The sequence below is a fragment of the Camelus ferus genome, chromosome 15, assembly GCF_009834535.1.
Source record: "Camelus ferus isolate YT-003-E chromosome 15, BCGSAC_Cfer_1.0, whole genome shotgun sequence".
NCBI classification, from domain to species: Eukaryota; Metazoa; Chordata; class Mammalia; order Artiodactyla; family Camelidae; genus Camelus; species Camelus ferus.
Genome location: NC_045710.1, coordinates 2,598,999 through 2,613,983, shown reverse-complemented (window position 1 = coordinate 2,613,983; position 14,985 = coordinate 2,598,999).

Genomic DNA, 14,985 nt, shown 5'->3' with positions numbered 1-14,985 from the left:
TTGTCATTTAGCAGCTAAAACTTCCAAAGAAAAGTAAATTAATTTCAACCAGTAGGGAAAGTAGAAAATGGTTTCAGTAGATCTAGAACAAACGTGTATGTCAAGATGAAAATGTAGAGAGTCAAAATATCTCACTCAGAGTCCTCACTTTAACGCATCAAAACTACGTGGTACAGTGGAAAGTGCGCTAAGCTGAGGGCCAGACAGATTGAAGCTCAAAACTAAGATCTACCTCCTGTTTTTCCTTCTGCATGTCTGTGACTTGGTGACTTAAATTCTCTGAGCCACTGTTTTTCCTCTATTAAATAGAGTTAATGACATTTTCAATATGGACGCATTAGAGTGGATAGTCCGTACACGGTTGCTAATAGACAGAGAAAATGGAATTCAGCATTCTCAAAGCAGTTACATAATTAGTGTGGTTCCAGAATGAACTGACAGATATTTATAATAGATACAGCGCGCTCTTTGAAAACACTTGACAACGAACGGTAATATATTCAGCAGGCAGGCAAATTGCTGTGCCGAAGAGAAGGAGCGTGCTGCGGAGACGCTTCTGCCTGTTTAATATTTGTTTTCACGGAGTGCTCGTGTGGTCTGTTGGGAAGACAGGACCGGGGACTCAGAACGGGAAGGCTGAGCTGGGGAGGTGCGCTGGTGCTCTCTGCTTCTGTAGCTGAACCTGGCGTCAGGGAGTGACCAGAGAGAGCCAGAGCTGGAAGCAGGACTCTGTCCCTCCAATCCAGGCTGTGCTGTTAATATCTGTGACTGCAGCCAGTCTCTTGCCTTTCCTGGTCTGACCTGGAGTAAGATGCCTGTGAAACTGAAATGAGGAATTAGACTAAATGATGAGTAAGGTGGTTTCCCCAGGAAACATCTATCAAGACAGACAGGAAGCTCACCACTCCCAGGAGAAGACCCAGCAGGGACAAGGAATGGCTGGAGGGCCACATGCACTGAGCACGTCACCCCCCCCACCCAGAAGTCTGTAATTCTGCAACGCTAATTAGTGGGCTTCCTGTATTCCTGCAGTGAGGGTATCCGAGGTGGAAGTGGCTAAAGATAATGGAAGGATCACGGAGGGTTGTGAGGTTCCTAATTGTGTGTCTGATGCCGTCATGCATGTGAACCATCCCGCAGGGGTAGCCACGCCCCTGGCGCAGAGACAGCCACGCCCCTGGAACAGGGATAGCCACGCCCCTGGCGCAGAGACAGCCACGCCCCTGGCGCAGAGACAGCCACGCCCCTGGCGCAGAGACAGCCACGCCCCTGGCACAGGGACAGCCACGCCCCTGGCGCAGGGGTAGCCACGCCCCTGGAGCAGGGATAGCCACGCCCCTGGCACAGGGACAGCCACGCCCCTGGCGCAGAGACAGCCACGCCCCTGGCGCAGGGACAGCCACGCCCCTGGCGCAGGGACAGCCACGCCCCTGGCACAGGGACAGCCACGCCCCTGGCGCAGGGAGCAAGTGGTCGTGGAGAGTGGAGGACGGTGGCTTCTTAGGCAGTCATGTCACTGAGGTTATGCATGGAGTGGTGGGTGGCCCAGCCTTTACCGTCACACTCATTCAACAAACTCAGTCATTGAATCATTGTCATGTTCTAGATGCAGCAGTGGGGTGCAGCAGTGACCAACACACACAAAACAAGCACAGCCCAGAGACCGTTTATCTTATCAGCGGAAATGCGGAAAAGTAAGTGACGTGTAAGTATAAACATAGGAATGTCTCCTCCGAGCAGCAAAGCGCACATGTTTATTGCCCCGCTACACTAGCATTTGAAGATGAGGGGACTTCAGACGTTCTTGCAGTTTATTTTGATGAACCTTGTGTTCCCACCCTCCCCCCACCTGTTTGAGCTTCTGAGCTCAAGGGGTAACTGCACATAGTTTAGATCCAGCCACCCACCCAGGGACAAACTCAGTACCTAGCCTACAGCAGGTATGCGGCAGAGACACAGCACACACTTACTGAACTCCCAGCTTTAACATGCCATTGCTGGGAGGCATAATAGCAATGCTGTTTCTTTGTGTTCTCGTAAGTTCCCTATTCGTATTCATTTCTAATGCTCACAGGTATCCAGCAACATAAAGACTGATTGTTTTTCCAGTTTAAGCCAGGAGAAAACTGAAGAAATGGGAGTTAAGCGTCATGAGGTGGGTAACCCGTCTCCGTAAGCAGCAGAGCTGGGGTTGGAGCTTTGTCTGACTGCTCTGTCTTCAGAGTCCAGCTCATCCCACCAGGCGACGTCCCAGTGCCACACCCCCTCCGGTTCTGGGTGTCTGCAGCTGGGCCCTTTAGATTGCTCCCTCCTCCTCTCCCAGGTGCTGGCCCCTCCAGGAGGCTGCATGGTGTGGCCCCCTGTCTGCTGCCTTGCCCCTTGGAGAGGAGGTGGGAGGAGGGAAGGATGAAATCTTCGTATTTCCCACCAACGCTCCCTCGGTGGGGCTCCACTCTTCCAGAAGGCCCTCCCTCTGCGAGTGGCCACTTCCTGCGAGGTCATCTTCCTGGGAGCTGGCAGCCAGTCTGTCCCCTTCTCCCTCGTGTCTGGGAGTTACTAGCCCCGGGGACCGCAGCATCAGTATACTGATGCAGCACTAGTGACTAGAGGCTTTATTCAGATTTGATCAGTATCTGTGTATATACATGTATGCATGTGTGTGCAGCTCTGTGTCATGTTATTACACATATAGATTTGTGTAACCACCACCACAGCCAAGAACTGTTTGATCACCACAGATGAACTCTTCCATGCTACCCTTCCATGGTAACACCTCCCTAGGCCTGGCAATAAGCAATGGCTTTCAGAGAGTTAAAAAAAAATCATACAAAATTGACGTCAGATGGGATTTTCCTGAAACTCTCTCAGAGTAGACTCACTAAAAGTCGATCGCTTTTCACCCCACCCCAGTCCCCAGGGCCCAGTCCCCAGGGCCCAGAAATTCCACCTTGAACCTACTGCTTCCTTGTCCCACCTTTTTTCCATATGTGATAATCCCTGTCTATCTATCTGTCTGTCTCTCTGTCAGTCATCTATCTGTCTATCTATCCATCCATCCATCTATCTACATACACGTGCAGACACACACAACACACAGCACATATGGGTACAGATGTAAATATTAACACAGAGAGACTTTTATTTACAAAATAGCTCCAAGTACTCAATTCATTCATTTTCTCTAGAGACAGGTGCAGTCAATTCAATTGTTTTTGGCAATTATTTCAGGATTAATTACTTTCTATGATACTAATTCATCTTGAGAAGTGGGTTTGTCAACAAAATAACTCATAAAAATAGAAATTACACTATGAAACAAGAAGTACCAAGCTGTTACCTCATTTGCCAAATTCTACCGATATTTTCATAATCAGTAAAGTCTGATCTTTGCTATCAGGAAAAATACCCTAGTTCTCGAGCTGCTGGTCCTAACGTACTTCCCAGCATAATAGAGCTCACACACACCTTTCCTGCATTTGATGTTTATAGGAATCATGTGACAAAGGTATCTTCATAATCCCTCTTGTAGGTGACGTCACAACAGCTCAGAGAGTTTACAGGACCTGCTTGCAAACGCTTAGCCAAGGGATTCTAGAGCCAGGACTTGACCCAGGTCTGAGTCCCCTTCCACTGTCTATGTCACACTGCTCAGTGACATCCACGAAAGGAACTATCAACTTTCTAGGAAAACAAGCTCACCCATTTGCGTCAATACGCTGTCATGATGTCAAGGTGACTGCTAGGAACACGTCAGTGGGACCTGTCTTTCCTTTCATTCTATTGACTCTTCCAGAAAACCAGAGGAAATGGACTATTAAACAAGGATGAAGTGAGCTGACAGTGAGGCAGATGACAGCTTCTGGAGCGGGGGATATCATCTGAGTTTTTTGGTTCGTTTTAAATGAAGCAGTCAAAGACACACAGCCTTGGCCAGAAAACGGGGAATAAACAGAGGCTGGATAAAGTGGATAAAGGAAATATGCACATTCCTGCCCCAGGCTTGGGTTTGGGGCATTGACACGGAAGGGAAGCGAAAGTCTGGGCAGGTGCACGTGGTTCGCAAACTTGGTTCGCAAACTTGGGTTCTTTTTCTTTAATGATTCACGTGGCGCTCCTGCCATCGAGGGTGTCTCCCTGATCGCTCAGGCCTACCGCTTGCCTCTCACTGGACAGGCCCAGGCCTCACGTAGCCATGTGCTTATTTAACCCTGTGCTCACTTCTAGGTGAGAATCACTGCGAGGAAGTCGCTCTCCCGGCTGCAAGTGCCTTTCCCTCTGTGAGGCTGGTGGTCGTCGGGGTTGGAGGCAATGCGTGCGACCACGTCCACTGCGAGCACGGGCAGACCGTGAGTCTGCTCGCTGCAGGAGCCACTGTTACTGCAACGGCGACTTGCGAGCCATCACGCGGACGTCCTAGACTCAAGTCATAATGGCGAGCAGTGGTCTGACTGCCAGGACATATTTTAAGTGACGTTCACCCTACAAAGGGTGTACGTTAGGAATAATTAAATAATTATTACTCCCTACTTTTAGTTAGCTTTCATCTGAAAGGAAGAAAAGCTATTCAGTTTATCTTTGTGTCATAGGAATGATGCCTCAGCTCATAGTAACAGCTTGCGTTTATTGAAACTTTAGCTCCTTTGCCAAGGAATTCAGGAATTAGATTAAGCATTTTTTTCCCCAAATAAAGGCCTTTTTTAAAATATTTTAAGTTGCCTTTTTGTATTATCTCTAGGTCACACACAACTTTTACAATTCAGTCTCACAGTTAGAAAGACAACAGGGAATTTACCAGGAGCACACTCGTTCTACCCCATCCCTTACGTGTGATGTGGATTTAGAGTTTTGGGAAATGGCTGAGGGCGCCAAAAGCAGGGAGGTCTTAATCATGGCTGTGCATCTCAGAGACAGGAGGAAATGGAACATTTCTGGTGACGGTAAGGCCATCTAGGTGGCCACACGAAGTCTCTGTGTGCAGGAGTGTGCTCGGCAGCAGCAGAGGGGTTCGTGGTAAAGAGCAGTCAGTCAATGTGACCTTCAGGCTGTTAGGTCTTAGGCCAACGGTTTCAGACAAAACCTCATGATTTAACATTTCTTGCCTAAAATACTTCACGGCTCCTGCAAAACCCAACCTCTACGCTCCTGAGCAAAAAAAAAAAAAAACGACTTGCGACACCTGTTCACATTTGGCTGCTTCCCGTTTCCTGGTGCCCCTGTCCAAGGACGCCCTTCATCCTGTCTTCCTTGGAGAGCCCTCCTCATCCTTCAGCGGCCAAAGCCAGTTGACCTATTTCTGTGATCTCTTCTCTGACTCACAGCAAATATATGTATGTTTATATTTGCTTACCTGAACCCCAGGGGGCTCTGCCCGCCGCCGTTACAGGAATGGTAACACGACGATGGAAAGCTAGCCCCTATGTGTACACACCTGATCCTCGGTGTGTGAAGCCAACTTGATTTATGAAGCAAACAGGGAACCGCGTAAGTCAGAGATGATCTCCAATTCGTCCACGGGACCCAGGGAAGACCTGTGTCTTTGACCTTCTAGAACAGGAGGTCAGCAGACCCTTTCCGGAGAGGGCCGGACAGAAACGCTCCAGATCCTTGGCCCGTGTGCCGTCTGTTCCAGCTGCCCGGGCCGTGGCTGCAGCCTGAAACGCCTCAGACAACGAGAAAATGAACGAGGGGCCGTGTGCCGATAAAACTTCATTTGCAAACAGCAACTCAGCAGAGTTGACCTGTGGGCTTAGACTGATGACCTCCCTGCGAGGGGAGTTTGGAAGAGACGTGCGGCCTCAACGTAACAGCTAAAGACGACCCGGGACTCGTGGAAGCCGTGCGCCCTTGCCGAGGGCGCGACGGGAGCGGCCGCGGTAGACGGGGGCGGGGGGGGGACCCCGGGGGCTCCGGGGGGGGGGCGCGGGGCCCGGCTGTGCCCCCTCCCCCGCCCCGGGCAGCGGGCGTCCGGGGAAGCGTGGGGTCCGGTGCGGCCCTGGCGTCGGGCGGCCACCCTTCCCAGGTGGAAGTCAACGTGAGCAGTGTGTGAACAGCTGTTCCTTCCTTTATTTCTCCTTCTGGAGACAGATTTTTACAAAAGAGGGCGACAGAGAATGGAAAACTCCTAACGGGCCCCAAAGACAAGTTCTGCTCGTTTTTGAGTGTTGGCGAGGCCAGCTCTGTTGGCAGGCTCATGAGGAGTCGAGGCATTTAGGTCATTCTTTCCTCCCTCCTGGCAAAGTCTTCCAGGCTCCGCAGGAACGGCCTGCCTCCCGCCGCCAAGCCGCCGCCCGAACAGCCAACCAGCAGCAGCCGGGCCCCCGCGACGAGGGCGCGTCCCGCCTGCGGATTCAGGGAGCGCGGGTGTGTCCTCGCCTTCCGACAGGTGCCGCAGTCACAGGGCGGACAGACGCATCTTCCCGCGGGACAGCTGCCGCGGCGCAGCAGCCGGGACTGGCGGGGAAGACAGCGCCGACCAAACGGCTTTGTAAACGTCAACGCAAAGGGACTGAAAGCTCTTCCGATGTCCCTCCCCGTGGGGAGGGCTCCGACCTACAAATCGCAGCCGCAGGTTCCAGGCGCGGCGCTGCTGTTTACCTGCTGTAACAGTTCACACCAAGGTGTGTCCGCCGAGCTGCCGCGCCTGAAAATAGCGTTGGTCGGGCTTCGCTAGCTTGTATTTCTTAAATTCTTTATCATGAATATAAAATATAGCTAATTTAAATGAAGAAAACAGGGTATATTTAAGAGGATAGTGATAAAGACCAGATATTACAAAATATTCATAGACGACATCTTAAAATTCTGAGGCATTAGACAAGTGAAATTTGTATTATAGTAATCAATCAGCATTTAGAATTGCCTCCACCCACTCAAAAATATATTTTCTTTTATTCACGTGTGCACACTCCAGTTAGTTTTTGTCACGTTAACTTAAATAAATGGATTTCATAGAATTTTTGAAACTTGAATGTTCATCGAGGTGTCTATTTTTTGGAAAAGAGCGTCCCAGGGCGAGGCAGGGCTGTCTTCATCTCAGTCAGCCAACTCTTTGACTTAACTATTTTTTCTGTTTGTTTTCTTTTTACTTAATAAAAGTAAATTTTGATATAATTTTATCTTAGAAAAAGGATTGTTTTTATTTGGAAAATAATTTTATCTCAGCATTTTCTCACCTAAATACAGGACCACTCGACCTTGACAGTGTTATGATCCACTTTAACATGAATGTACAGCTCTCCTCGCCTTCATTTGAATTTCTCAGTAAAATTATATTTTCTACTTTGATTCTATTTCATACACAAAGTTTATTTCAAAGCTGTGCCGAGAGAGCAAAGTGGTGACCCCATTTGGCTTCAGTTTTCAGGCCAAGAAAATCTGCTGCCTGTCAATCACTTCTGCTCGGGAGAGTTCATTGATAATCAACTTCATTTTCTTCTTCCTTTCTAAATACCGCGAGGTGCTCAGCCTTTATTCTGTGTTGCGCACTCAGCATGGGGACCCTGGGTGCAGACACACACCAGATCTGGAAAGCAGTACTGGCAGGACCAAGGGTGGTCCTGGGGGAGGGAACCCCAGGAATTTGACTGTCAGTCTTGGAGCAGGACTTTAATTCACAAAGTCACTCTCTTCTTCATTTAATTTTATAGTTAGTTGTACAGTCATTCAGCAGCCACTGGCAATGCAGCAGCACAGAGCCTCTGAGCACTACAGAATGTTCCTACACTGTCAGTGCATTCGATCAGGAATGATCCCAAACAATGACAGGAGAATGGTTCCAAGTGGGAGAAAAGCCACAGCGGGAGGAATGAACCCAAGGAGGCCACCCGGTTCTGCATGAGTGCATCAGTGACTCTGATTTGTTAAGAGTCCGTAGCCCCTCGTCTTTGTGGCGCAATAGATGTATTTTCCAGGTTTATATTTCAGATTGAAATCAGTGTCATTGGAGTATCGGCCAGTGCCGGGCATCCATGGCAGCCAAGGTACGGACACTGTTTTGACCCAGGGCACGGGCACTTCAATCAGTTTTGATTTCTTAAACCAGCAAAAAAAATAAAACATGCGCTGTTCAGTGTTCTACACTGGGGGAGAAGTCTCTGAGAATAAGAGTGAGTTTTATTGTGTGCTGGTTTTTTTATTTTTTTTTTCTTTGCACTGCAGTCTGCACCAGATTCCTCATCTTTCCCTCACCATTCTCACTCCCCATCCAGAAAATGGGAATAATAAATAAATTTGGCTGGAACTGACTGTCTCCTTTTCCATGACCATCAATAGCTGCTTTCAAAGGATCCCAGTATCCACGTTTGCACCTTCCTCTGAACACGCTTTCTCGTACAGAAATCTGCAGTGTAAAATTCTTCTTTATCTCGGAAAAGGTTTTCTGTCCCTGAGAAGGATTTCCGAGGACTAAGGACTTGGTCCCATCAGTTAGAAACGGTCTCATTCTGGGCATGCATGAGACCAGCTCTCTTCTGCGGCTGCTCCCGACTCTTCGAATTACTTACTGACAAACTGTAGCATTTTGGTCATTTCTACTTTTATCTTGAATCCTGTTTATTTAAGCCTAAAATCTCTCCAGACTAATGGAAAGTTTTTTTTAAATAATCCCTATTATGTGTCCATTGCATCGAAAGTTCCATTAAGGCAGCCACATGCTCCTAAGTCTATTGATAAGAATTTCTGAATGCTGTCTGTCCATGAAAAGTCCTTTTGGACACTAACTTTTGACAGTTTTCAGAAAGAAGAAAAAACATGCTATTCTGTGAGCACAGGTGTATTCACAGACACCAGAAAATTGAAATCCAATTCAGAAGGAAATATTGGAAACAATTTGAGCCTGGATTCAATCTGGCCGGGGCTGAAATAGCACAAGAAATGACTTTGAAGATGATTCTGCCATTTTTTCAGTTCATTCGGTGTGACTGGAGCCATCAATATGGAATGGACTGGAAAACTCACATTAAATCCCTGCTTATGTCATTTCAGACCAGACCAGAGGCTGAAAGCTACTTCCAGTGATTCTATTTAAATAAAATGTTACACAGTGAAGTTTAAAAATTTAACTAGAAGGCAAAATAGAAAATGTGTTTTCCTTATAAGAATACAATTACAAAAAACTCACACGCGTACTTTTAAATAATAAATAGGAATCCTTAGTTCTAGCACAGCATATGCCTTACACATTCTCTTATACTGTTACAATCTCTATTTGGATTATATAAAATAATATGTTTTATGCAAATAAGTTCATTCTTAAAAAGATACTGAGTATTGATTTTTTTGTTGTTTTGAGTATTGATTTCTCATGAAACAGAATTGTGTTATGCATGCATTATATGAGAATTGAGTAGAAGAAATCTTCCTTTTATAAAAGGACGAATCCTTCTGACATATAAATAATCAGAACTATATTTAGTTTGCCTTTCCATACGGCCATTAAAGGGTCCGTGAGATTGGCTAGGGTTTCCTGATGTGAGTTCCCAGGGTCAGCTGGCGCGCTGGGACTCCCCGCGCTGCGTGTAGCTCCTGTGAGCCTTCACTTTTCTTGGGGACCAGAAAGAGCAAAGGACAGTCACTGTCAAGGTCAGAGTTCTCCATGCCTGCTGCTCACTCCTGACCTTTCCACTCGGGTTTCAGTTTTCCTGGGCCAGCCTGGTGTACCTCTGAGGTCCAGTTCTTTTATTCTCTGAAGTGGCCTGGTTGTCACAAGAAATTACATGTGCCAAGAAATTCTCATGTCTGACTCCCTCTGACTCACCGGGCTCTGGACTCACTCGCTCAACTTTCATCAGCACCATCGCAGCTTCCCTCCTCCTGCCCGGCCGACCCCTGGTGTGAAATAACGCTCTTCTGGTTACAAGAACATTCACTGAATTGAAATAAAAATTCGACCAGATTTTGTATCTTTCTCCACTCATTACATACAAACAGAATGCTGTCATCAAAAGTGGACAGAAACTAGTGACACCCGCTAGCAGTTTTTCTGGTGTTTTGATTTGTATTTCTTTATCGTTTTATTCTGTTTTGCTTTAGCTTTATGCAAATTACCTTCTACCTTTCTGATGCCTCAAATCCTTCTTGTCGAAATGCCCAGTTCATGAAACAGAATCGTTTTACTCCATGAGCCTAGAACGGGTAGTCTAGAAGAGACTAGATATGTGCAAAAATTAACTGTCATCTTAAAAAGTCATGGATAAAATTGATCTTGGTAAAAGGAAGGAGGCATAAAGGGTGAGGGGGGTAACTCACAGGTGTGACACAGCCACAGGATTCAGACGACGGGAAGACCTCAGGTCCGGGGCCCTGGTGGGAGGGCACTCGTGAACGAAGTAACTTCCGTATGTGTTGGTTTAATTTTTTAATTTTTTTAATTTATTGAAGTACAATTGAGTTATAATGTTTCAGGTGTACAGCAGAACGATTCATATATATATTCTTTTTCAGTCTTTCTCCTGATAGGTTATTGCAAGATATTGAATATAGGTCCCTGTGCTCTACAGAAGGGGCTTGCTGGTCACCTGTTTAATATACAGTAGTGTGTCTATGTTAATCCCAAACTCCTGATTTACCCCTTCCTCCCTTTTCCCCTTTGGTAACCATAAGTTTGTTTTCTACGTTGCTGAGTCTATTTGTGTTTTGTAAATACGTTCGCTTTTATCATTTTTTTCAGATTCCACATGTAGGTGATATTATATATTTGTCTTTCTCACTTGGTATGAAAATCACCAGGTCCATCCATGTTGCTGCAAGTGGCATTATTTCATTCTTTTTTATGGCTGAGGAATATTCTTTATGTTTTATCTGCTGGTGGACATTCAGGTGCTTCCATGCCTTGGCTACTGTAAACAGTGCTGCTGTGAACACTGGGGTGCCTGCATATTTTCAAACTAGAGTTTTCTCTGGATATGTGCCCAGGAGTGGGGTTACTGGATCGTATGGTGACTTTATTTTAGTTTTTTAAGGAACCTCCATACTGTTGTCCATAGTGACTGCATCAATTTACATCCCCACCAACAGTGCAGGAGGGCTCCCTTTTCTCCACACCCTCTCCAGCATTTATTCTTTTTGAGACATTTTGATAATGGCCACTCTGACAGGTGTGAGGTGACACCTCACTGTAATTTTGATTTGTGTTTCTCTAATGATCAGTGATGTTAAGTGAAATTTTCATGTACCTGTTGGTCTGTTGGTTTGAAAACAGACTTTCTCAACCAACACTGGCGATGCTGGCCTTTTGGGTCCCAGTGGAGGCTGTGTATTTATCTCTGGTAATCTTTACCTGATTGGATAAAATGTGATACTTTGGTCCCGTCTAAAATACCCCCCCAAGGTAATAATCTGGCTGCTCCTTACTCATTTCCTAGGAAGGGCATCTTACTTCATCCTGCAGAAGGTGCTGACTTTGAGTACTTGTGGCATTTGAACGACCCTTCCTGCTCTGTAACGATGTGGACGTCACCTGACGGCACAGGTTCTCAGCTCCCCTCGCCCGTTCTGGCTTATGTAGAGCTGAATGATTTCACCCCAACTGGCCTTTTCTGAACGGAAGTCCAGTCAGGATGATAAATATTCTTGGCATCTTCCTACTCCCTACACGACCAAGCCCTTACCTCATCTTCAGCTTCTGAGATAGCGCCTGTTCCACAGCTCCGTCGTTTATTATGTCTCCTTTTCGTTTTCTTACAATCTCACCAGGGCTGTGGGCTTCCTTGTTCCCAGGTGAGTGCTGTGCACAGTCCAGTCTGGCCTGGGGGCCGTGGTCCTCGGAGCCCCATGTCAAGAAAGCTGGAATTAACTGGGCTAGGGTAGAGTACAGCCTCTGGTATTTTTAAAGTTTCTCATGTGATATGAATAGTCTGCAATGACTGCTGTCCACCGCCTCACGTTGGCAACACAGGACCATCTTTTCTAGCCCAAACCATAGACATTTGTGTCCCATTTAATTATTATCTTCTAAGCTAACATCTCCAGCATTTTCTTAAATATCCTTCACCAGTAATTTAAATTTGTGACGGCGAAAATCCGACACATGTTACCATGCATATTCTAATCATCTTTGCCGAGAACAAAGAACTCACACTCTCAAGCCCTCTGCTTTCCTGGGCGCCAACACCTTGGACGGAGGTGTTACATGTCAATTAATATAAGAAGAACGTTATTGCACGAGCTCTTGCCGAAAGAAACTGAACCCAGAAGAGTCTCATAATTATCGGCAACAGAGTCTGGCTGTTGTTCATATTGAAACTAAATATAACTTAAAACTAGAGTCTTAAAAACTAGAATTGGTAAAAGTACTTTTTGTAGTTTTAAATTAATATTTTCTTAACCTTTCTGTGTTAAACCAGTGGCAATAAAAATAACATTGATTTAATCCCTTTCGCTCCTAGTTAAAGACTTAGAATGTATCCATGACAGCCTATGTTTTCCCCTTCAGTCATTTTGTGAACCTGTGATAGAAACCAAGTTTACCCTAATTAGTATATAAACTTTACGGGGACTGAGATCTGCAAAACCCATCGTCAGCTTTAAACTTGGTAGTTTCCTTTGAAATCTGGGATGCATGGAAAGGCTTACAACCGAATGCCTGACATTAGGCTGTCCCTGCAGAAACAAAGGTAAACATTTTCCCGGGTTTATTTTAAGACATGTGCTGTCAGGGGCTTCGCTGGGAAGGATGGATCTGGGAAGGTGTTGGACCTGGAGATGACATTGCACTCTTGGGGCAGGATCCCAGCTTTAAATATTATCTTTGAAAATTGACCTTGTTGGAATGAGCCTCGTAGGGGACCCAGCCTGCTCCCAGCATTGGACTGGGGAGCTTTCCCTTAGAAACAGGTTCCAGGGTTCACCTGCCTTTCGAGCAGAGGAAGGGTCCTCATGCGGGGAGCAGGGGGCCCAAGGGTGGGTGTACCTTGGAGTTCAGGGCAGCATGAGCGTTTCTGAGGCTGAGTCTACAGACGGTGGAACAGATGGCTTCAGAGACACCGGAGTCAAGGCTGGAGGAACAGGGTCCAGCAGCAGCGACAGAAGGACAAACGACCAAGATGCCCAGCATCACAGCTTCCAGGCCTCTCCTGAGTGTCCATCCCTCCAGGGCACGATTCTGTAAAGAAGGAAGGATGAAGCTTCACTTATGATTGAAACTGACCGAAAGCTGAGACTCCATTTGTCTGGACTGAAAAAGAACTAAAGTCACCATGGTACTTCTCGCCTCCCTCCCTCCTCCCCTCCCACACACAAGCCAAGGGTGAATGAGGCTGAGCTCTCTCCCGTGAGACACTCGGGAGGCGGCCCCGACAGCACAGGGCCCTGGTGTATTCGGCTCTGTACGTGAAGGCTGGCTTCATTCCTGTGTCAGAACCAGCGATCAGATTTTGTGTTTGTTCTGCCAATGTTTATGCCTACTCTTCAGGGTTATTACAGCCTTTCTAGATTTTGCTGAATGTTTTCTATTACTAACCAGTATTCTTTCAACGTACGTTTTATTAAAGCCTTCATTCTAATCTTTGGTGTGTTGTTAATGTGTACGGTAGATGCTTAAATGCTTGCCTGTTTATCCTGGACAAAGGGGCGTTCTTCCACTTTGATATCCAACCTTTCATTAATAGCCTTCTATCTTTTTGCTGATAGTTACGAAGCCAACAAATTGTGCTAACATTCAGGCACAGTTTAATGTTTTACACCAATATTTTATGGCACATTTTGGCAAGCAAAATGCTAAAATAAATCCTGATGTATTTTTGTCTATGACATTTCCCTGAATCTGTTACTACTCTAGACACGTTTCCAAAAACAGGCTAGGCTTCTGACGACAGCACTTTTTTTCCCAATGTGCGGTCGGCAAAATAACACCCCCGGAGACACGTGCACCCCAGTCCTGGGAAACTGAGTGCGTTTTGCTACGTGGCAAAGAGGACGTAAGTTTGCAGATGGAATTAAGTTGCTAATCAGCTGACCTGAAACTGAGGCGGGTATCCTGAATTAGTCAGGTGGATCCAATGAAACCAAAAGGTCTTTAAAAGTCAAAAAGGAAAAAGAGGATTGAGACTGAGAGGAAGATGTGACTGTGGGAGAGGAGGTCAGAGTAATCTGACCCGAGAAAGGCCTGATCCATCCCTCCTGGCTTTGGAGACGCAAGGGGCTATGAGACAAGAAACGCAGACAGCCCCTAGAAGCTGGAAAAGGCAGTGGAAAGGATAGTGATTCTTTCCTGGCACTTCCAAAAAGGAACACATTCCTGCCGACCGCTTGGTTCTGGCCCAGTGAGACCCATTTTGGACGTCTGACCTTCAGGGCTGTAAGGAAATGAACACGTGTTGTTTACGCCAGCCCTTCCTGGTGATCACAGCAGCGACAGAAGCCCAGCACGGAAGGCAGCGTCTTCCCTGAGGTGACAGCCATAAAACCCATCTTCTGTTTTCATACGTAGACAGGTGCATACCTGCTGCACTTCGTAGACAGTCATTAGTCCATGTTCCTTTTATTCAATAATATTTAAACACAAACTGTAGATATAAATCTGGTGAGTAGGGCTGGCCGAGTGTGCACGTGCCAGATGGAGATGGAGATACTGTCCGTGACTTGTGCTTCTCTCAGTGATGCCCAGAGAGCCCTGAGGCTCCTCAGGGTTTTGTTTTGCTTAGATAAGTGGATTTGTTAAAATGTCTCAAGTGGAGACTTTATCCTCTGATTCCTGGGAGATTGAGTCCGCATGCACCACGGACATACAGGGAAAAGGAGGAATGCCTCCCCTGTCCTTCCGCCAGATCACCAGTGTGTCAGAGCCGGGGGTGGGCTGGGCTGGCCACAGGCTTGCACGAGTGGTAAGGCTCTTTAGTGAGAATAAAAAGAGCTCTGACAAGGTAATGGGTTTCGCGTGGAAGGAGTGCTCCCAGTGATCTGGTGACTGCTGCTGCCTGTTTGGGACCTAAAAGATACACCCGTTTACCCTTTCAGGGCTTAAGTCATAACACCGTAGCCCCTTCCAGC